This window comes from Neoarius graeffei, chromosome 4 (assembly GCF_027579695.1).
Source record: "Neoarius graeffei isolate fNeoGra1 chromosome 4, fNeoGra1.pri, whole genome shotgun sequence".
In the NCBI taxonomy this organism is placed as follows: domain Eukaryota; kingdom Metazoa; phylum Chordata; class Actinopteri; order Siluriformes; family Ariidae; genus Neoarius; species Neoarius graeffei.
Window position 1 is genome coordinate 80,244,845 of NC_083572.1, and position 22,029 is coordinate 80,266,873.

Here is a 22,029-nt window from a genome sequence, read left to right on the forward strand (position 1 = left end):
TTCTACATAAATATGACCTAAAAGATTATCAGATTTTCACACAAGTCCTAAAAGTAGATAAAGAGAACCCAGTTAAACAAATGAGACAAAAATATTATACTTGGTCATTTATTTATTGAGGAAAATAATCCAATATTACATATCTGTGAGTGGCAAAAGTATGTGAACCTTTGCTTTCAGTATCTGGTGTGACCCCCTTGTGCAGCAATAACTGCAACTAAACATTTCCAGTAACTGTTGATCAGTCCAGCACACCAGCTTGGAGGAATTTTAGCCCATTCCTCCGTACAGAACAGCTTCAACTCTGGGATTTTGGTGGGTTTCTTCACATGAACTGCTCGCTTCAGTTCCTTCCACAACATTTCGATTGGATTAAGGTCAGGACTTTGACTTGGCCATTCCAAAACATTATTCTTCTTTAATCATTCTTTGGTAGAATGATTTGTGTGCTTAGGGTCGTTGTCTTGCTGCATGACCCACCTTCTCTTCAGAGTCAGTTCATGGACAGATGTTCTGACATTTTCCTTTAGAATTTGCTGGTATAATTCAGAATTCATTGTTCCATCAATGATGGCAAGCTGTCCTGGCCCAGATGCAGCAAAACAGGCCCAAACCATGATACTACCACCACCATGTTTCACAGATGGGACAAGGTTCTTATGCTGGAATGCAGTGTTTTCCTTTCTCCAAACATGACGCTTCTCATTTAAACCAAAAAGTTCTATTTTGGTCTCATCCGTCCACAAAACACTTTTCCAATAGCCTTCTGGCTTGTCCATGTGATCTTTAGCAAACTGCAGATGAGCAGCAATGTTCTTTTTGGAGAGCAGTGGCTTTCTCCTTGCAACCCTGCCATGCATACCATTGTTGTTCAGTGTTTTCCTGATGGTGGACTCATGAACATTAACATTAGCCAATGTGAGAGAGGCCTTCAGTTGCTTAGAAGTTACCCTGGGGTCCTTTGTGACCTCGCCGACTATTACGCGCCTTGCTCTTGGAGTGATCTTTGTTGGTCGACCACTCCTGGGGAGGGTAACAGTGGTCTTGAATTTCCTCCATTTCTACACAATCTGTCTGACTGTGGATTGGTGGAGTCCAAACTCTTTAGAGATGGTTTTGTAACCTTTTCCAGCCTGATGAGCATCAACAACGCTTTTTATGAGGTCCTCAGAAATCTCCTTTGTTCATGCAATGATGCACTTCCACAAACATGTGTTGTGAAGATCAGACTTTGATAGATCCCTGTTCTTTAAATAAAACAGGGTGCCCACTCACACCTGATTGTCATCCCATTGATTGAAAACACCTGACTAAAGAAGAAGTTTTTACCTTTATGCAGTTGTGGGGAGATGCAGATCATCATTTGCTTTCTCAATTTAAAATTAATCTAAAAGAGCTGACTCAAAGAGTCAGTTTGTTCCCTGAATGACACATCACAAAGAGTGAATCGGTTTTCCGGAAGTGAAAGTTGGATTTACCAAAATGAGCAGCGAGAGGACAATAAAGCAAGGTAAAAGCAAGCTTCTGATCAATGATCTGCGCATGCGCACTTTTGTGTTTATCTGTTGAACCTCCAGTTTGCCACCAATACAGAGTGAGTGTGTAAACACAAAGGAAAGTGGGTGCAACTTGTTCCCACTGCCCTTGTAAAAAGTGCATAAGAGATGAAGCAGCAGTTTGGCCTGTGCTGCTCTCTCATGTCTATTTTCAGATAAGCTGACACAAACAATTTTCTAGTTTCACTGAATCAAATGAAACAAATTCATTTTAAGGAGGTTTAAGTGTAAGCAAAGAGTTTTTGAAGGCTGTAGGATTCTTATATTGGCGATTCTACAAAAGTTGTTCAAAATGCTGTCCCGGACCAAAAAAAATAATTTAAAAACCTTTTATGTAATTTTTCTTTTAATGATATCAAAGTGTAAGGAAATATCAACCAGGACACTAAGTAATATTTGATGTAGCTGCTAGTTTAATATAGAAAATACTATCATTTTTATGGTACTTTCAATTGCGAGGTAGCTGTCCCAAATTCCAAAGACTTAATTTCACAATGGAAAAAAAAAAAAATGAAAATTTTTTTAGAATTTTTTCTAACACATTTTTAGGAATGTCTTTATGAAGATTTTTGGTTAATTATGCCATAACCATATTTCTATTGGCATTTTATGGTAATAATCACAAAAAAACGTAAAAAATCCTGTCCCACATTTTTATGTCACTACCGAAACATTCTACACTTTGGCCCATATTATGACACAGCCTTAAACCACACCCCTACATTTTGGATCAGGAAGTTAGTCTACCCTTTCTCTCCCTCATGGTGGCATGCTAAGTTCGTCAGTCAAAATATTTTGAAGTAAATTGGGTTTTAAGGTTGAAAATCAGCAGGTGACATTTCAAAATGTCACTACCAAACACAGCTTTTTAGCAAATAATCTTGATTTTTTTTTTTTTTGCTGGTAATCTACTTTTCACTGATGTTTCAAAGTTGAGATCCATGCTAGTTAACTTCGTACTGACTAGCATGTTAGCAGTAGGGTCAACATTAGCTTAAATTGTCACAACCGAAACAGTCACAACCGAAACATATGTTGAGGTTTTGGGTGTGACATAGTTGTTTCGGTAGTGACAAAATGGTCTGGATTTCATCATTTCATGAAATAAATACAATAGTCCATTTATAGTATTGTATTTATGATACTTATATTTCAGTCAAAAGGACTTCCTTGCATGCTAATAGTGCAAATATATTTGCTTAAATCATACAGATAGCCACAGACAGAGAGCGGAAAAATAATGCCTAAACAGAAAGCCTTAACTACTGCAGAGAGACTAAGGAACTACAGACAAAGACTGAGCGAGGACCCAGAAAGATACCAAGAATACCTAAGAAAGGAAAGAGAAAGAAATGAGAAACGAAGGAAAGAATGGAAATTACAGCGAATAAATGAATTATCTGCCAGGAAGCAAAGAGTCATCAGAAAACAATGGCGAGAAAGGCAGAAGAAACACATGGAAATGGTAAAGAGACAGGATGAGATGCAGGCATTTCTGAGGGCTTCCTCTCCTCCTAGCTCCAGTGAGGGTGATCATTCACCACAGGTTAATCCACACACACAAAGCAAGAAGAGGAAGAGAGTGTGTAGAAGCAGTAAACGTAAAAGAATAAAGGAATTAGAACAGCAGATTAAACAATCACAGAGGAACGAAGAAAAATACAGAAAGCGTCTCCAAAGATTACAGACTAGGATGAAATCACAACACTCAAAAACCTCTCCCCGGTCAAAGATTCAGAAAGACGCAGAGATGACCAGAATCCCTTCATGTGTGAGGAAGACCCTTCTTTTTCACAACACGATGATGCACCAAATAAAGGAAAAATATAAGTCTGCAAGCTACAATGACAAACGTGTTCTGAGAAGAGCGCTCACATCTTCATTAGTCAGAAAATACAGACTTGGCTCTATGACACACAGATATTTAGGCATTTCTTCTGTTTACCCCATCAGTTCAGTTTAAGGAAATATAGAAGTTAGAATGTAAAATGAAACAGAGAAATACATGGACACATGTTCTGTTCATAGTATGGGAATATGTTGGTATGGTTGGTCTTTAAGACTTAGTTAAGTACAGTATCATTCTAAAGATGAACAGTAAAAGGAAAAGGTAGCCTATTTTAAACAGCTGTGACTACATTTTCTCTGTTTTTTTTTCTCTTCATGTCCCCAGGGCTCCGTAGCATATGTTTATATTTTGATTAATGTAATAAAAGATGTTACTGAAATTGTTCATATTGTCATCTTTTTTCTGACGAGTAGTGGAAATCAAGAAAATATTTGGTATCCATCATCTAAACTATTTTCCAGCTTGTGAAGTGCTTTTACTATATGTGTTGTTGAAGGCTCTTTGTGCTATACATGTTGTTTGGTATGACCACCACTTTTAACTTGTTTACACAAAATATAAGTAGTCTAATAGACTCTATAGTTGTCACAACTGAAACATGGCGTCACCACCGAATATTTCATGTCACTACCGATAAATATGGATATTTAGGGAAAATAAAATATTTTTTTGATAGCTGAAATGATGGGTTCATTACATATAGTTAGATAAATTATTAAACTAATGAATCCTTGGATCTGAAAGTTGTATCAGTGTTTGTATGGAATTTACAGAGAAGTATTGTTTTCAAAATGCTATTAATTTGAAGAACCACCCTTAATATTGTGTTAAAATTATATTTTTTAATTTTAGTATCCTGGAAGTTGTCTTTAAAAATCACTAGAAGTATATTTGGAATGTTAATTAAAGCAAAATCAAAATACAGTCCAGGAAACTTCATTTTTATATGAAATGATATTGTGTTTCGGTTGTGACACATTTGGGGAGAGACAAAAAATGTTAAATTTGTATAAAAATTCAGTAGGGAATTAAAGTGTCCCATCAGTAGAAATAATGTTCCTTAGATGTTATTGTATGCCTAAAACTACAAAGTTTGCAGGAAATAACACATTTTTTTCAAGATGTTAAAAAGTGTGAATTTGAACAAAAATTATAGAATCGCCCATATAAAAGATCTCATCTCATCTCATCTCATCATCTCTAGCCACTTTATCCTGTTCTACAGGGTCGCAGGCAAGCTGGAGCCTATCCCAGCTGACTACGGGCGAAAGGCGGGGTACACCCTGGACAAGTCGCCAGGTCATCACAGGGCTGACACATAGACACAGACAACCATTCACACTCACATTCACACCTACGGTCAATTTAGAGTCACCAGTTAACCTAACCTGCATGTCTTTGGACTGTGGGGGAAACCGGAGCACCCGGAGGAAACCCACGCGGACACGGGGAGAACATGCAAACTCCGCACAGAAAGGCCCTCGCTGGCCGCTGGGCTCAAACCCGGACCTTCTTGCTGTGAGGCAACAGTGCTAACCACTACACCACCGTGCCGCCCCTATATAAAGGATAGTTACTTATATATAAGCTTCTTTTTAATAGATTATTTTGTTGAAGGGTTTTCAGTGCAGTCGATAGAGAATGTCCAGAGTCTGTTCCTTGCACACCTGAAACCTCAGGTACAGAAAGCATGAACTGGCTGCGATTCCTTATGTTAAAAAAAAAGGTCAGTTAATCAATTAGTATGTAAGTAGGTAATAAATCGCTGTCACTATTCTAAGCAGAAAAAGTTGGGCTCGTCCGGGATTTGAACCCGGGACCTCTCGCACCCAAAGCGAGAATCATACCCCTAGACCAACGAGCCGCTCATGAAAACAACTAAGTATTCGTTCGATTATATGGAATCTGTTAGTGTAATGACGTATCTGTATCTAATAAAATGTATATTTTTCTCACAAAACTAATGAGAGAAATCGCTTTATGCAACATATTCCTGAAAATAATAAATTCGTAATTCTCATTTTTATTACAAGTGTCGTTTCTTAACAATAAAACTTCACAGATAACAAAAAACGTCTCGGGAAAGACTTTTTTTTTTTTTTTATCCTAATGGTTCCCAAAATGTTAAACGGGAGATTGTTACAGGATGTTTCCGGTCCGTCCAGCGACCCTCCGGTCCAGCAGTTCAAGAGCGTCCACTGTTCGCCTTCGAGCTTGCGTGCAGTTCTACCTCTAACCGACAGAGGTCGCTAACACAATTTCATAATGCTGGCCCTTAAACATGACAGCACTGGTTTTAATCAGCTGGAGGTATAATCCATTAAATTTGAATTAATTGTACAGAATAATAGTTCTCTCAGAAATGTGATTTGAGATTAGGGTTGAGGTGGCAATTGGGGTGGCAGGGCTGATTTCAAGGGTGGCAGCTGTCACCCAGAGCTACCCTACTGATATGTTAAAGTGTATGTAATGCCTTTTTGTAATGCTTTAAAATTAACATACATCATTAGTACCAACCAAAATTAATTAATAAAGCGGGGGGGGGAGAATAAATATATATTATTTACCAGCTTAAGGTCGGTCCGTATCGTGAAATACCGTGACCGAGGTCTTGAAAATACTGACTGAGGCCCTGTGGGCCGAGGTCAGTATTTTCAAGGCCGAGGTCACGGTATTTCACGATACGGACCGACCTTAAGCTGGTAAATAATATATTTATTTTTTTCTTTACCAAATTCTAACAGAAAATGGGAGCGCCCGAAAGGGAAAACAAAGCCAAGGTGAGCCGGCATTTTGAATCCTCATTCACGGTTGTCATGCAAATTGCTTCCTCCTCGGTATACAAGTGCACTTCCATGGCAGGAAAAAAACCCTACATTTTGCCGCCTATGTAGTCCTGTATTTATACAAAATTGAGTCATTCAGGATTCAGCCACGTTTTTGCTCGGCGTTACCAACAGTTACAGGTTTTCGGCTGTCTCCTGAAATGTTTTCTTTTAGTTCGTTTTCATCAGGGTAGTAAAATTCGCTTTCGCTGTGAACACTGTCGTTATCACTATCCATGCTGTAAAATTAATGCTATTATACTCAGAAATGCAAAAATAAATGTTGACAAAAAATTGCTACTATGTTTATTGTTGTTGTGAACAAGCGAGTCGCCAAAGGTCCGTAACCGGGGTCCGTATCGTAGGATTCTGGACCGCTCATGAGCCAATCAGAGCGCACGATTTGATGGAAACCGGACCGCAAAAAAAACAATATAAATTATTTGTTATTTTATTATCAAGCACAAAATTCTCGATAAATCAGGGCTTTTAGATCCTGGAAAAAGGCAGCTTTGCCTCAGGGCTAATCTCACCTGACGTCATGCGTGGAATCTCAGTTATCTGGGTCATTTAGGTTCATCTGACTCCGTGCTTGTTTACTCACTGAAATTGGATGTTGTTGTTGGAGTCTTACAGGAATAACGATGAGAAAGTGCTGTGTTGTGTTTGGATGTTCAAATTCATATACAACAGGACATTTGGTTCACGAATTTCCAAGAAATGAGACAAATCTAAAGCAACAGTGGGTGAGGTTTGTGCAAACGAAGCAGGCAGATTTCGTGTCGCCTACTAATAATAAATTCGTTTCATCAAGTGTTCACCACCACCAGAATGACCACATGGGAATTATTGGAGCAAAAAGAAACCCATTTATTTAACAAATGACATTTGATCTGACATTTGGACAGATCGTCAATTCCCCTCTTATCTCACACACACACACACACAGTGCACCAGACGCAGGATTATGAGCAACATTTACACGCTCGCGACATCAGATCTTATCATATCTGATGCACTTAACACGAAGAAAAATGCACGTGTGCAATCATCATCATTAATTATTAACTGAAACGTGTTAAATGCTCTCAGATTGCAAAATATTGCAAGACTCGATTTGTTTTTAGTTTTTTTTAGTTCAGGAAAACATGATGAAAGGTAACCACCGCGTTCTGCACATCTCTCTCTCTACTGTATCCATCTCTCCATCTTGCGCACTTCAGAGGAAGACTGTCGTGAACTGAGTGCAGTTTCTCGTCTTGGGGGCTTGAAAAGATAACCATTTACTCCGGAATATCCTTTATAGTCATCTGCCCCTTCATCCGACATATAAGAATCCCAATCACGATCAGAATTCTCTACAAAACGTGATCCCATATCGAGATTGGTCTAACCACTGCTGTGCACATGAACAAAATTGAAACCTGGATTGTTAACACATGTGACGGCATGCACCCCTTCGGGATCTTCTGGATGATTCTTGGCAGATTCCGTGAAAATTGGCTAATCTTATTGATTTTCCGTTAATTTATGGCCTTTCGGATCAGCTACGGTTCGAAAACACACGGTTAATCAACATAATGATTGTTGCTTTGTTCAAGGAAAAATGTGGGGTTTAGAGGCATTACATACACTTTAAAGTGCATATCACGGGTAAATTCAGGAGCAAGATCAATGTAATTCTCCTATTTTATATTAAACTTTGGTCAAATACCTGTCACATTTTGTGCTTTGGGGGCAGGACGGCGGTGTAGTGGTTAGCACTGTCGCCTCACAGTAAGACTGTGTGGGTTTGAGCCCCTTGGCTGGCGAGGGTCTTTCTGTGCAGAGTTTGCATGTTGTCCGTGTGGGTTTCCCCCACAGTCTAAAGACATGCAGGTTAGGTTAACTGGTGACTCTAACTTGACCGTGAGTGTGAATGGTTGTCTGTGTCTATGTGTCAGCCCTGTGATGACCTGGTGACTTGTCCAGGGTGTACCCCGCCTTTCGCCTGTAGTCAGCTGGGATAGGCTCCAGCTTACCTGTGACCCTGTAGGACAGGATAAAGCGGCTAGAGATGATACGAGATTTTGCATTTTGTGCAGTTTTTTTTTTACCTTGCGCAATGCCAGAAGAATTCAATTGAAATCAAGCCATTTGAGGCAAATTGGTCCGCCTCTGAAAAAACTTGGCATTTGGATTTCCCGGCAAACATTGATTTTCGTGACGTCACGTGCGGGATGCCTCCTTCTGAACCCTATGTCAGTGCTGGTTTGTTTATGAGAATACGACCTGGTAGTTTCCTGCAAATTTCTTCAACGTTATCGTGTAATTATTAAAATGGTTAACAGATGTATTGTAGGAGGGTGTAGCAACACCAATCTTGATGGGATTAGTACTCATCGTTTCCCAAAAGACCGGACAATGAGAGAGAAATGGGAGCGCTTCGTGCGAGGCACCTGGAAGCCAAGGACCAAAGCAGAGCCGAGAAAAAGACCAAGAAAATTAGCGATTCACAAGTCGACTGTTGCCAGGGTAAGAAATAAGAGAGACTATACTCTACTCTAAATTAGGTGTTCCTGTGTTTGTGTGGTACACGGATAATGTTATTTATTGACACACACAAAAGTAAACAACACGAAAGCGCTGGGCAATAATGCACTTACTTCACATGTATCAAGGGATATGCGTGTCAGGGCTTGAGATCTCGGGACCTGTCAAACACATTAAATGTATATACAACCCTGTTTAGCTGATTCCATGTGTGTAGCTTATGAAATCTTTCTCCTACAGTAGGCAGCACTCTTCTAAATGAATAAATATATAAATACATAATAGTAATTAGAAAAAATATGATTTATGTAACAATAGATAGATGAGCATTGATGCATGAATCCATGGGTTTAGAAGCTCAGGCGACAATTCCATATTTCAATGCAAAATCGCTAGCTGCTAAACTTGGTCTACACAGGCTGTGCACTGAACCCATGCAAGCTCTCTCAGCCTGCTGGCGGATCCGCACGTGACGTCCCGAATCTGGCTCCAGACTCCCTTGGGATTTTTCCAGACGTGTTTTGTTATTTTATTTTTTTCTGCTGTAGACAGATGGCCTTGTGCAAAATTACCCTTCTGGATGAGTGTGTCAAGGGACATACTTTCATATAAAAAAACACGAAATTGGTCCAGGATATGCACTTTAATAAAGATAAACTGGGTTGGGTACAGGAGAAACCTGCAACAAATTTGCTCAAACAGAGCTATGCCAATGATAAAGTCAGTGATACCAGTGACTATAAAAAAAATTAGACAGCATAAGGTCTCTAAAAAGTGAAGCTACCACAGATCTTTTGCTATATAATAGCTGCAGTATAATGTGTAGCACTATGGAGGTTTTTTTTCTTATCTTCAATCAAGAGCATGGTCTTTCAATCTGAGAACAGTATTTATTCATTTCACGTTCAGATTTTGCATCCAACCATCCATTATCTATACTGCTTATCCATCATGGACACAGAAAAGCTGGAGCCAATCCCAGCTGACTTTGGGAAAGAGGCAGGATACACCCTGAGTAGGTCACCAATCTATCACAGAAACAAATAGCCATTCACACTCACATGGGGCTCTATGGGCAATTTAGAGTAACATAACCTGTATGTCGGCGGCACGGTGGTGTAGTGGTTAGCGCTGTCGCCTCACAGCAAGAAGGTCCTGGGTTCGAGCCCTGTGGCCGGTGAGGGCCTTTCTGTGTGGAGTTTGCATGTTCTCCCCGTGTCCGCGTGGGTTTCCTCTGGGTGCTCCGGTTTCCCCCACAATCCAAAGACATGCAGGTTAGGTTAACTGGTGACTCTAAATTGACCGTAGGTGTGAATGTGAGTGTGAATGGTTGTCTGTGTCTATGTGTCAGCCCTGTGATGACCTGGCGACTTGTCCAGGGTGTACCCCGCCTTTCACCCGTAGTCAGCTGGGATAGGCTCCAGCTTGCCTGCGACCCTGTAGAAGGATAAAGCGGCTAGAGATAATGAGATGAGATGAGATAACCTGTATGTCTTTGGACTGTTGGAGGAAGACAGAGCACCTGAAGGAAATCCACAAAGGCATATGGAGAACATACAAACTCCGCACAAAAAAGCCCAACTGGCTGCAAGGTTCAAACCCAAAACCTGCTTGCTGTGAGGCGACACTGCATCACTGTGCCAAGCTGGGTGATCCAGTATTTTTATTTATATTTTTCCACTGTATAATAACTTTTATTAATACATCATTTTTACAGGCAGGGTCAAGTCACAAGCAATAAACTAGAATAATCCATAATCAGAATTGAGCAAATAGGCACCAAACAGTCAAACTAGGAATTCACAATGAGGGAAAAGAAACAGGAAACCAAAGCTCAGAAATACATGATAACACTGAGGAGACTGCAAAATTACTGGAACACAAAATCTGATGTAAACACAAACTCAAAGACAGATCACTGAATAATCTGAATAAACGCAATGTTATCTTAGGGAAATGGTGGTGTGATGTGGGAAAGATAATTTATTAGTGATGAAAAAGCATTACGAAGTCAGAATTTAAAGATTTTTATAAAGCTCAGCTGAGTTGCCAATTAGATTGTACATGATTTCCTGGAAGGCGGCATGGTGGTGTAGTGGTTAGCACTGTCGCCTCACAGCAAGAAGGTCTTGGGTTCGAGCCCAGTGGCCGACAGGGACCTTTCTGTGCGGAGTTTGCATGTTCTCCCCGTGTCTGCGTGGGTTTCCTCCAGGTGCTCCGGTTTCCCCCACAGTCCAAAGACATGCAGGTTAGGTTAACTGGTGATTCTAAATTGACCGTAGGTGTGAATGTGAGTGTGAATGGTTGTCTGTGTCTATGTGTCAGCCCTGTGATGACTTGGCGACTTGTCCAGGGTGTACCCTGCCTCTCACCCATAGTCAGCTGGGATAGGCTCCAGCTTGCCTGCGACTCTGTAGAACAGGATAAAGCGGCTAGAGATAATGAGATGAGATGATTTCCTGGAAGGCGGCACGGTGGTGTAGTGGTTAGCACTGTCGCCTCACAGCAAGAAGGTCTTGGGTTCGAGCCCAGTGGCCAACAGGGACCTTTCTGTGCGGAGTTTGCATGTTCTCCCCGTGTCTGCGTGGGTTTCCTCCAGGTGCTCCGGTTTCCCCCACAGTCCAAAGACATGCAGGTTAGTGGCTAACTGGTGACTCTAAATTGACTGTAGGTGTGAATGTGAGTGTGAATGGTTGTCTGTGTCTATGTGTCAGCCCTGTGATGACCTGGCGACTTGTCCAGGGTGTACCCCGCCTCTCACCCATAGTCAGTTGGGATAGGCTCCAGCTTGCCTGCGACCCTGCGCAGGATAAGCGGTTATGGATAATGGATGGCTGGATGATTTCCCGGATTCTTGCAGTAAACACTTTCATTACTGTCTGAGCTGTCAAACGTTTGCTGATATTCAAAAATAAGTCCTCGATACTGCTACTAATGATAATAATAAGTTTTGATGTAATGTGTAATTAAATATTTTCTTCATGGCAGAATCGATTTTTGAAACAGCATTAAAAATGTTAGCAGATAAATGTGTGTGTGTGTAAAAATCTTAAAATAATAGACCGAAACCTGAAGCTGTTCATGTGTACAGTACATGCCATCTCAATTTTCATGCCAATATCTTTGGCATGGTTACACAATATTAACTATATTAATAATGTTCTATTCATCTTTGGCAAAGTGCTTACGTTACAGTTGTGTACACTCACTACTTTAATACAAACACCTGTACGCCTTCTCATTTACACAGTTATCTCATCAGGTAATCATGTGGCAGCAGCACGATGCATAAAATCATACAGATACAAATCAAGAGCTTCAGTTAATGTTCACTTCAAACATCAGGATGGGAAAAATTGTTATCTCAAAGTGTGACTTTCACTGCGGTATGGCTGTTGGTGCCAGATGGACTGGTTTGAGTATTTCAGAAACTGCTGATCTCCCAGGGTTTTCACACACAACAGTCTCTAGAGTTTACACAGAATGGTGCGAAAACAGTGAACAACAGTTCTGTGGGTGGAAACGTCTTGTTGATAAGAGAAGACAGAGAAAAATGACCAGGGGTGGGTTTCCCAAAAGCCTCTTAATGCTAGGAGCAGCTTAACGAGGAGAGAGAGTGTTCATTGTGCTGCTCACTCTACCATTTAACAATGATCTTTGTGCTGCAATGCTTTGGGGAAACTCGGGCCAGATTGGTTCGAGCTGCCAGGAAGAATATCGTAACTCAAATAATCACTCTTTACAACTGTAGTGAGCAGAAAAGCACCTCATTATTATATTTTTATTATTATTTCAGGCATACTGTTTTCACTTTTTTTTTACTCAAAAGCAATACATTTCCTTTTAATTGTTTGATATTTAGACAATCAAAATTCATATACCATGCCATTTAAGCAAAAAAAAAAAAGGATATGCATGTAAATTATTTATAAAATATTATAAACAACATGGGTGAGATCAACCCCCCAAAAGAAAGTTACACTTTTAATTAATTAATTAAATGAGGTGAAAATACATTTTGCAACACTATTAAAAAACTTTACAATATGCAGTGATTCAAGAACAAATCATACAGTCATTGGAAAGTCTTTGATACCTTTTTAAAATGTCCATGAGATAGTATCTACAGAGCACCTGAAAAGTCAGAAACCAGTGAGTAAAACCACATATAATTTTGTATTGATTATTTGCAACATATGTTCAAATGATTTATGCATTTTCTCAGCCTCTGTGTCATGTTTTTGTGGTTTGTGTGCCACATTCAGAACAACATACTCGTATTAGCTCAACATATTCCCATTGATTCCTGACTTTTCAGACACCCTGTATATGTTAAGTAGCCTATATCAAAATCCACATTTAATTTTTTTAAATATCAAACAGGCTTCAAGATCACCAGACAAAGCACAATAGAAAAGCTCACAAGAACTGTAAATAATGTATGTTCATGGCTGGAAATTGTTAGAAGGAATCCAAAATATAAATAAAACTTAATCAGTTAAACAAAACAGTTATAATGGGGGGGGGGGGGGGGGGGGGGGGGGGTTTACACTTATGACAAGCCCTGTGAAGTTGAATCAGTACAGACAAGCTGATTAGTACAGACAAGTCCTCCAAGAATGCACCCAGCTTTACTATTGCTTTGACCTGTTAATGATTATTGTATCATCCATCCATCCATTATCTATAGCTGCTTATCCTGTTCTACAGGGTCGCGGGCAAGCTGGAGCCTATCCCAGCTGACTACGGGCGAAAGGCAGGGTACACCCTGGACAAGTCGCCAGGTCATCACAGGGCTGACACAGACACCCATTCACACTCACATTCACACCTACGGTCAATTTAGAGTCACCAGTTAGCCACTAACCTGCATGTCTTTGGACTGTGGGGGAAACCGGAGCACCTGGACAGACACGGGGAGAACATGCAAACTCCGCACAGAAAGGCCCCCGTCGGCCGCTGGACTCAAACCCAGAACCTTCTTGCCGTGAGGCGACAGTGCTAACCACTACACCACCGTGCCACCCGATTATTGTATCTTTCCAAGCATAACTGACCCTCAAGCAGCTCCATCCTGACTGATTTGTGAAATGAATCAGGGATTTATAAGCCGGCTGTACACCAACTGCATTGTGTTCAGAAAAGATTCATCTTGTTATTGCACACTTTATTCCTTTAGCTAACACTGAAAGTCATCTTGTTTCTGCAAGGCACCTTCAGAAGCTTCTTCCACACCACATACAAGAAGGTCTGTGACAGCAATATATGTTTGGCATGCTTGAAACGGGTACAGGCTGGTCTGATTGCTACTTGTTCTTGAATCTGGAACAGGCAGGGCAGGCTGTTCTGATTGCTCCTTGTTTTGGTTAAGTTAAATCCTTGAGATTTATCTTTGCTTGGACATTCTGATCTCTGCTGATGTTGACCAGTAATGTTTTCCTTCTTTTCATAAGACTATCAGCCTGATGGGTGATGTAATGGTACATAATGTCTCTCTTGTTTCATACAGTAGTGTAGTCTAAACCAGTGATGTAATGCTTCATCACCCATTTATGTTATACACAGATAATTTAGCTTCATCAATCCCATCATCATCATCATCATCAGCCAATCACATAGCTACAACACACTCTTGAATGTGACTATATTCTCATGTTTGTCCTACAATAAACTGAGAAACATCTCTGAACAGCTGTGTCAGTGACTGTTCCCAGATCGAGCCATGAGGCAGAATCTCTTAGGTGGCAGAGATCCACATTCCTAGATCATACTTTGTCAATTCGACCTCCTTCGGTACATACAGATCAAAACCTAACAGTCTGACTTGTTGCTGGAACCATAATCTGAACACCACATAGTGTATAACATTAATTAACACAGAGTGGTAGCCCCAGCCCCCATTTTAGTATTCACTGCTCTGACACTTCACCACTTTAACTCAGAAAAGGCTGAAAATTATCTGATTAAGGTGTTGGGAGCAGGGAAAAAATGTTAAAATGTACAGCACAAGGGGATACTACAGGACCCCTGTGAAAAAAAAGGGGAGCACATTCATAAATTTTATTTACTCTGTTTTCCTGTGAGAATGGCTTTATTTGTTCTGAAGTTGAGATGGCATGATTTCCTGCATTTTACTCGGCCTATCTATTACGTCTGAAGATCCTAATAGTGATTTGGGACTGCAGTGGGCTTACAGTTGTTCTCATCTGATGATCCGTAGAGCTTTCAGTCATGAAAAATGAAACGTTGGGGCAGGGATTAAAGGAGGTTGAGATCTCAGAAGATATTACTTCTTAGCTCATGACAATGACTTGAGAGATTATGTGAGATTGACATTAATTACTTGTTTTCTAATGAAAATGACACGACAGATCACATGAGATTCTCAAGTGATCTCTTGTGTAATTATCATGAGATAATAAGTAATGTATTCCAAGATATAAACAAACAAACAGACAAACCAACAACAGCAGTTTGAAAGTCATCAAGTTTATTTGTATTGCGCTTTACAGAAAATTAAAGACTTTAAACATATGAACTAATTTGATCGCTAATAAATTGATTCAGGGATAAATCATTGCTTCTAAGTGAATCATTGCTTCTACTCTGTACCAGATAAAACGTGACATAAGTGGCACAGCTAATGACACCTGAAATACAGAAAAATCGCAGCCATGAATGTTAAACTGTTGAAATATTTAATGTGTGTCTTGTTCAGCCATTTTGAATGAACTACTAAGAGGTCATGGAGCACTGCTTTGTAAAATAGCAAGATGGTGGCGGTGATGGAGGACAGCATGTTGGCTGAAAAAAAAATCACAAGATTTTGCAGGTGCTGCAATTTCAGAATATTTTAATTTTTATATTTCTGCACACATATATTTATATTTCAGAGGGACAGCACATGTGGAGAGCTTGGGAATTAAGCTAAGAGAGATAAGACCGAGATGGTATGGGCACATCCTGAAAAGAGATGCAGAGCATGTTGGAAGGAGAATGTTGAGGATGGAGCTGCCAGGCACACGAAAATGAGGAAGGCCAAAGAGGAGATACATGGATGTGGTGAGAGAGGACATGAAAGTGGCAGGTGTGGTAGAGAAGGATGTGGAAGACAGGGAGCAATGGAGACGAAAGATCCGATGTGGCGACCGCTAATCGGGAGCAGCCAAAAGAAGAATTTTTGCACACATTTTTCCATGTATCATCCATTCAATATACAGTATATATATTATTTACCAGCTGGGAGATCCATATCGTGAAATACCGTGACCTCGGCCTTGAAAGTATTTTCAAGACCTTGGTCACGGTATTTCATGATACGGACCGAACTTAAACTGGTAAATAATATATTTATTTTTTTCTTTACCAAATTCTAACAGTAAATGAGAGCGCCCGAGAGAGAAACCATATTTAGAACAAACCTGCTACAAGCTCATTTTCGGCTTTCTCCTGAAATGTTTTCTTTTAGTTCGTCTTCATCAGGGTAGTAAAACTCATTTTCGCTGTGATCACTGTCGTTATCGCTATCCATGCTGTAACATTAATGCTATTATACTGAAAAATGTGAAAATAAATGTTGACAAAAAATTGTTAGAGTAGAGTGGGGGAAAAAGCCCCCTTTAAGGAAAATTCAGTTTTTCTCCAAGTTGAAATGAACCATGTGTTTAGTTTTAATCATAGTTTTTGACAACAGTGACATGAATAATAATGCCACCTAAAGTTTGCCTAAAGTTAATACTTAATTTTTTTTTTTTACAAAAACAAACATTGTGCCAAGGGGGCCTTTTACCCCCCCAGTGGGGTAAAAGGCCCCCTGAGGTGGGGCAATAGGCCCCCTCACTCAAAAAAAGCTGTTTGGATAGCAAAAGTGTTTATTTAAGCCTATAATGTGAAAGAAACAAGAAAATATCCCTGAATTAATGAATAGATGCATTATTTTATTATATTTCGCATTTTAATTTCATTTTTTTTTTAAATTTCAATTATTTTTAATATTAAGTTCAAATTACTTGCTTTACTCAACCAGGTAAGCGAGATGTTATTAAAAACTATGTATCTGCTATTCAGAAATGTATGAAATACAGTAATTATGATAAAAGGAAATGATGCCCCCTGGGGGCCATTTACCCCACCATTAAGGGGGCGTTTTACCCCACAGACTACACTTTTACAAAAAAGGGTCTTACTTTCAAAATGTGATTCAACTTTTTATACCTAATGTATTTTTTTAAACGTACTGACCTGTCTACTCATACCACATACACAGCTGTGATATCTGACGAAATAGCAGCTATCTAAATACAGTTTTACTGATATCTGAAAATTATATCACTTACCATGAAATTTGATTTCTCTCTGCTGCGTTGCTGATATGTGATCCACAGTGGATATTTGTATATCCCCGTTGTCAAGCCAGTCCATAGCAACAATAGAAATGTAACTTTGCGCCATCTGGTGGTTATTTTGGGTAAAACAGGCCGGGGCGTATTACCCCACGGGGGCGTATTACCCCACTCTACTCTACTATGTTTGTTGTTGTTGTGAGCGAATCGCCAAAGGTCCGTAACCGGGGTCCGTATCGTAGGATTCCAGACCGCTCGTGAGCCAATCAGAGCGCACGATTTGATGGAAACTGGACCGCGAAAAAAAACAACAACAGTTTTTTTGGGGAAAAAACCCCAAACAAAAATGTTTTGTTTTTCCATTGTATTTCAGCAAATCAAGCATGGAGTTTTTTCATGTAGCCCAAATAATTACATTCAGGGGCATAGCTAGGATTTTTCAAAGGGGGGGGGGGGGGGGGGGGTGTCACACACTGACTGGCAGCCTGAGTACATTATGTAACAAAAAATAATTACCATTGCTAGTTTTAGGTAGCTTAGAAACCGGCTCTTCCATTATTGCTGTTTCTTCCACGTTTTCTTGGTGTTGTGTTCTAGAAACGGCACACTAAAACTTAGCTTTGAAGCCACAAAATGCAACTTTGATGGAAAAGTATATATATATATATCAAACTGCTTACCTCTCTTCACGTCGAAAGAAGGAGGAAAGTTTTGCTTGTTTTGACATGGCGAATTATTAACACAAGAGGAAATACTTGTAATTCGCAACTAAAAAGACTGCAGCTACACTGGCAGCTTGACCGTGCTTTCTAGTGTGATCGTGTTGCGATTGCACAGAACTGTGTCAGTCCCGTGCGCCTTGGCTCGTGCACCTGAAGGCGCGCGCCTAAGCTCCGGCATGCACGCTGTTAACAAAGAACACCTGTCTTTAATCAATGAACTGTGTTTGGGCTATTTAACCTCCCTGTCATGTTCGGGTCAAATGTGACCGATTTACAACTTAAAACACTCACAAATATTGTTTTTTATATCTGATTGCCTCCAGACCTTATGATATCCTCCACACTGTGTACTTGAACACAAGGGCGTAACCATGGTATAAATATTGGGGGGGTCCAAATTTGAGCCCTTCCCAAAATATTTTGAAGTGCATTTCGCGCAATTTTCATATAGGCCTATTGATAAACATGTGCTTATCTAGAACATTGTTTTGATGAATACAATTACCAATGAACATGTTAACATTTATATCTTGTTTTTTTTTTATTGTGTATCAGGCAAAACACAAAACAGAATGTGCAACTGCAAAACATGTAACGCAATACAACATACAAAAAACATGTAAAACATTGCATGAAAATCTGTCACACCAGAGCTAGTCACACACACACACAAATGCAGAAATGCCAAATTGCTACAAAAAAAATGGCTACCAAAGCAATAGAAAGGAGCATTACCCTGGTTAATAGGTCAAAACAACATAGAACTTTGTAGAAAATATATTGACTTTATCTAAATAAATGGCCCAAAAATATGGAGGCGTTCAAGAATAGAGGGCTACCGCGTGACGTCACCGTACCACGAGATTTTGTTAGGGCGCCATATTGGAAGACCTCAAGTACATACATACATACAATATAAAACAAACTATGAGCGAGAGTGAAGTGACACGATGGCTGATAATTCTGGTTATGTGAGTACATTACCAGCTGCAGAAAGGGCACGGTATGTGGAGAAACTCGCTGTGATTGATGGGTTTGACCCATATGATAAGACTCGGGGCAAGGGCGAATGGAAACATAAGGAGGACCTGACACCAATTCTGCCATCTGTTTGCTACCCAGACATTGTAAACTATTTGTTGTTTACACCCAGTGCCTACACGGCTGATGACTTGAAGGCCTACAAAGGGCTACAGGCTTACAATTATGTTGTTAGTGGCTTGGTTCGTGATATTACAGCTGTTATTAAGAATAACCTACACATAGTTATGGCCAAGGTAATCTTGTTGATATTTATCTTTTAATAATATATCTTTTCAGTTGAAAAAATAATACTTTTTGTTCCTATTAAGGTATCCATAATTTAGGTTAATTTATCCAAATTATACATATGTATTTATGATATATGCCTACACAACAACTATGCTTTATTTATATAATAGCCCCAAACCATCCTAAATTATTATTATTATTATTATTATTATTAATACATTGTAGAAGTCTGGGAGGCTTGCTCCTCATACAGTTATCAACTTGGGGCCAATTTAGCATGTTTTAAATCTGAATTTCTTGCGTTTGCTTACCTCAAAGTGTCCGCAGATCATGCACAGACTTATCCATTATATCCACAGTTTTTTGCCAAGTCTCACAGAGGTTTCTTTGAAGTCTACTGTTGGGCCAATAAATCATAAATAAAACAGCTCAGATTTGTTTGTTTAAGTCGTTTGCCACTCCACTGTATTCTCGTGGGTTCACATACCGCTGCCGTTATTTCCCCCTAATCACGAGTTTGTTGGTCTTCCAAAATGGCGCAGGGTCTGTTTACTTCCGGTTTCGGGTGACGTCAGTGATATCCCTCTATTGTTTTGGGATAAAGCATTGGCAGTGGGAGGGGTATTCAATGAGAATTTCAGTTCAGTCCCATGCGGATTCGCAAGTGCTGTGGTGTATTGTAAGAGATCAGCTTACATTTCGATTTCATTCATTACATACGGTTTCTACCAGCTTTTTTAGTTTGTATCCAAACTGGGCTGGGCAGACACTGTGCGATTTTTGGCCCGATTTTGACACGATTTTCACTCGTGCGACTATTTTGGAGATCGGGCCGATTTTTGGCTCAATCGTGCGTCTCGGATCGTGTAGTATACATGGGGTAACGACAAGCGATTAACACCTCACGACCTCCTCCCGATCGATCGGATGAAAATCAAACATGTTTGAAATCCTGGTCGCCCCTCGTGAGGCTATCGCACTGTTGAAGCAGTGTCACGAGCCGATTTACCTCAACCGGTCACACTGCACATGCGCGAACACAGATACGGAAGAGATAAACACTGAGCAGCACTTCCGGTCTCCTCTTCTTCTTCACGTAGATGGGATTTATGGCTCTTTGATGGGATCCGCATATTTGTGATCCGTTCTTTGAAAAGAGCCGTTCAAAAGACTGGCTCATTTGGCTCTTTTTTAAAATATTTATTCAGTTTTAAGAAGACAGCGTCTAAAGAAGCCACATCCCTCTGCTTAGACAGTGACATCAATATTTCTGGACATACCTTTTATATAAAGCAACCTAGACTTACATTATTGTAACCCCTAAACGCTCATAAATAACCATTAAAAAACAATGAGGGCTTCAATGAATGTCCATGCAGAACGGCTTTTCTGTAAAAAAAAAAAAAAAGAACCCACTCAAGAACATAGTTATCAAGAACGCAAGAATATTTTATAGAAAAACACTTGTTTTACAAAAATATTTAATTCTGAGATACAAAACAGATAAATAAATAAAATACACAAAAATGGAACAAACAAAATGACGATAATTAAATGAACGTCCATGCAAAGTAGTTTTCCCACAATATTATCATTAATATCACACAACATTATAAACTATCTGAAACACAGTACAGAAAAAGAACGACAGAAAGAACGGCTCCCCCAGCTCGAGACTCGGTTCTCATCGTTCATGCCTAGGAGCCGTTCAAAAGAATCGGTTCGTTCGCGAACGTCACAACACTACGTTGCAGTTCCGGATACAAGAATCTGGAAGTATGGAAGTACAGTGTGAGCAGTCAGATCGCATCCGAGCATCGGATCGTATAGTGTGAGAACAGGAATCGTAAGCTGGGTGCTGTTTACCCCTGCGATTCACTCGTACAGTGTGAGCAGCAGCTGAATACCGCGATTGAAAAAATCGCACAGTGTCTGCCCAGCCACTACGGCGTCATGGGCTGACCCAAGTGCACAATCATAGGGGGTGGTCGCAAAGGTTTTTTTTGTTTGTTTGTTTCTCTGTGCTTCCTAAATTGAAAGTAAATCGGACATAACAAGTGAAGGATTCATTATATAGCCATGGTTCAGGATGGCATATTATTTGTCTCATATTGATTTAATACGCCAAATATTGGGGGGGACAGATTGGTACTTTCCCAATATTGGGGGGGGGGGACATGTCCCCCCCAGTGCCTATGGTGGTTACGCCCATGCTTGAACATATAAAAGTGATGAAAACACAGTGTTTTAGTCAACCTTGTTACATCTGTGGTGTTCCCGGTCAAAAGTGACCGCCATAGGAAATGAATGGGTATCCAGATTATATTCATCCATCAAATGAGAAAACATCCCCATGCACACCACCCCAACACAGACACACACACAAACCAGGGAAGTATGGAATAAAGATCTGGGCAGCATGTGACTCCAGGAGTAGCTATGCCTGGAATATGCAGGTATACATGGGGAAACCCAGTACTGGAAGGGCCGAAAAAAAAAAAACAGGGCATGCGTGTTGTGCTGGACATGACAACTGGTCTCCAAGGGCATAATATCACATGTGACAACTTCTTCACATCATATGCTCTTGGTCAGGAGCTGCTGAAAAGAAAGCTCACCATGGTAGGGACAGTGAGGAAGAACAAGCCTGAACTTCCCCCTGCACTGGTATATCGACCAGAGGAAGAGAGGCACTGTCATCAAAATGTGCTTTCACTGACACACACACTCTTGTGTCATATGTGCCCAAGAAAAATAGAAATGTCATCCTGATGAGCACGCTACACAAAGACGCCACTGTCAGCACCACAGAGGACAGGAAGCCCCTTATGATCCAGGACTACAACAGGAACAAAGGAGGCGTTGACTGCCTTGATAAGGTAATGTGTAGTTTCATCCATCATGCGTTTTATTTTATTTTTATTTATGTGA

The 22,029-nt window shown here is 40.1% G+C and overlaps 1 non-coding gene across 1 annotated transcript; it reads right to left on the reverse strand.

The window, feature by feature from the left end:
• Positions 1–5,197: 5,197 nt before the first annotated feature.
• On the reverse strand, positions 5,198–5,269 carry trnap-ugg (transfer RNA proline (anticodon UGG)). Its single transcript has one exon. It is a non-coding gene; the product is annotated as a tRNA-Pro (tRNA).
• Between the last annotated feature and the right edge of the window lie 16,760 nt (positions 5,270–22,029).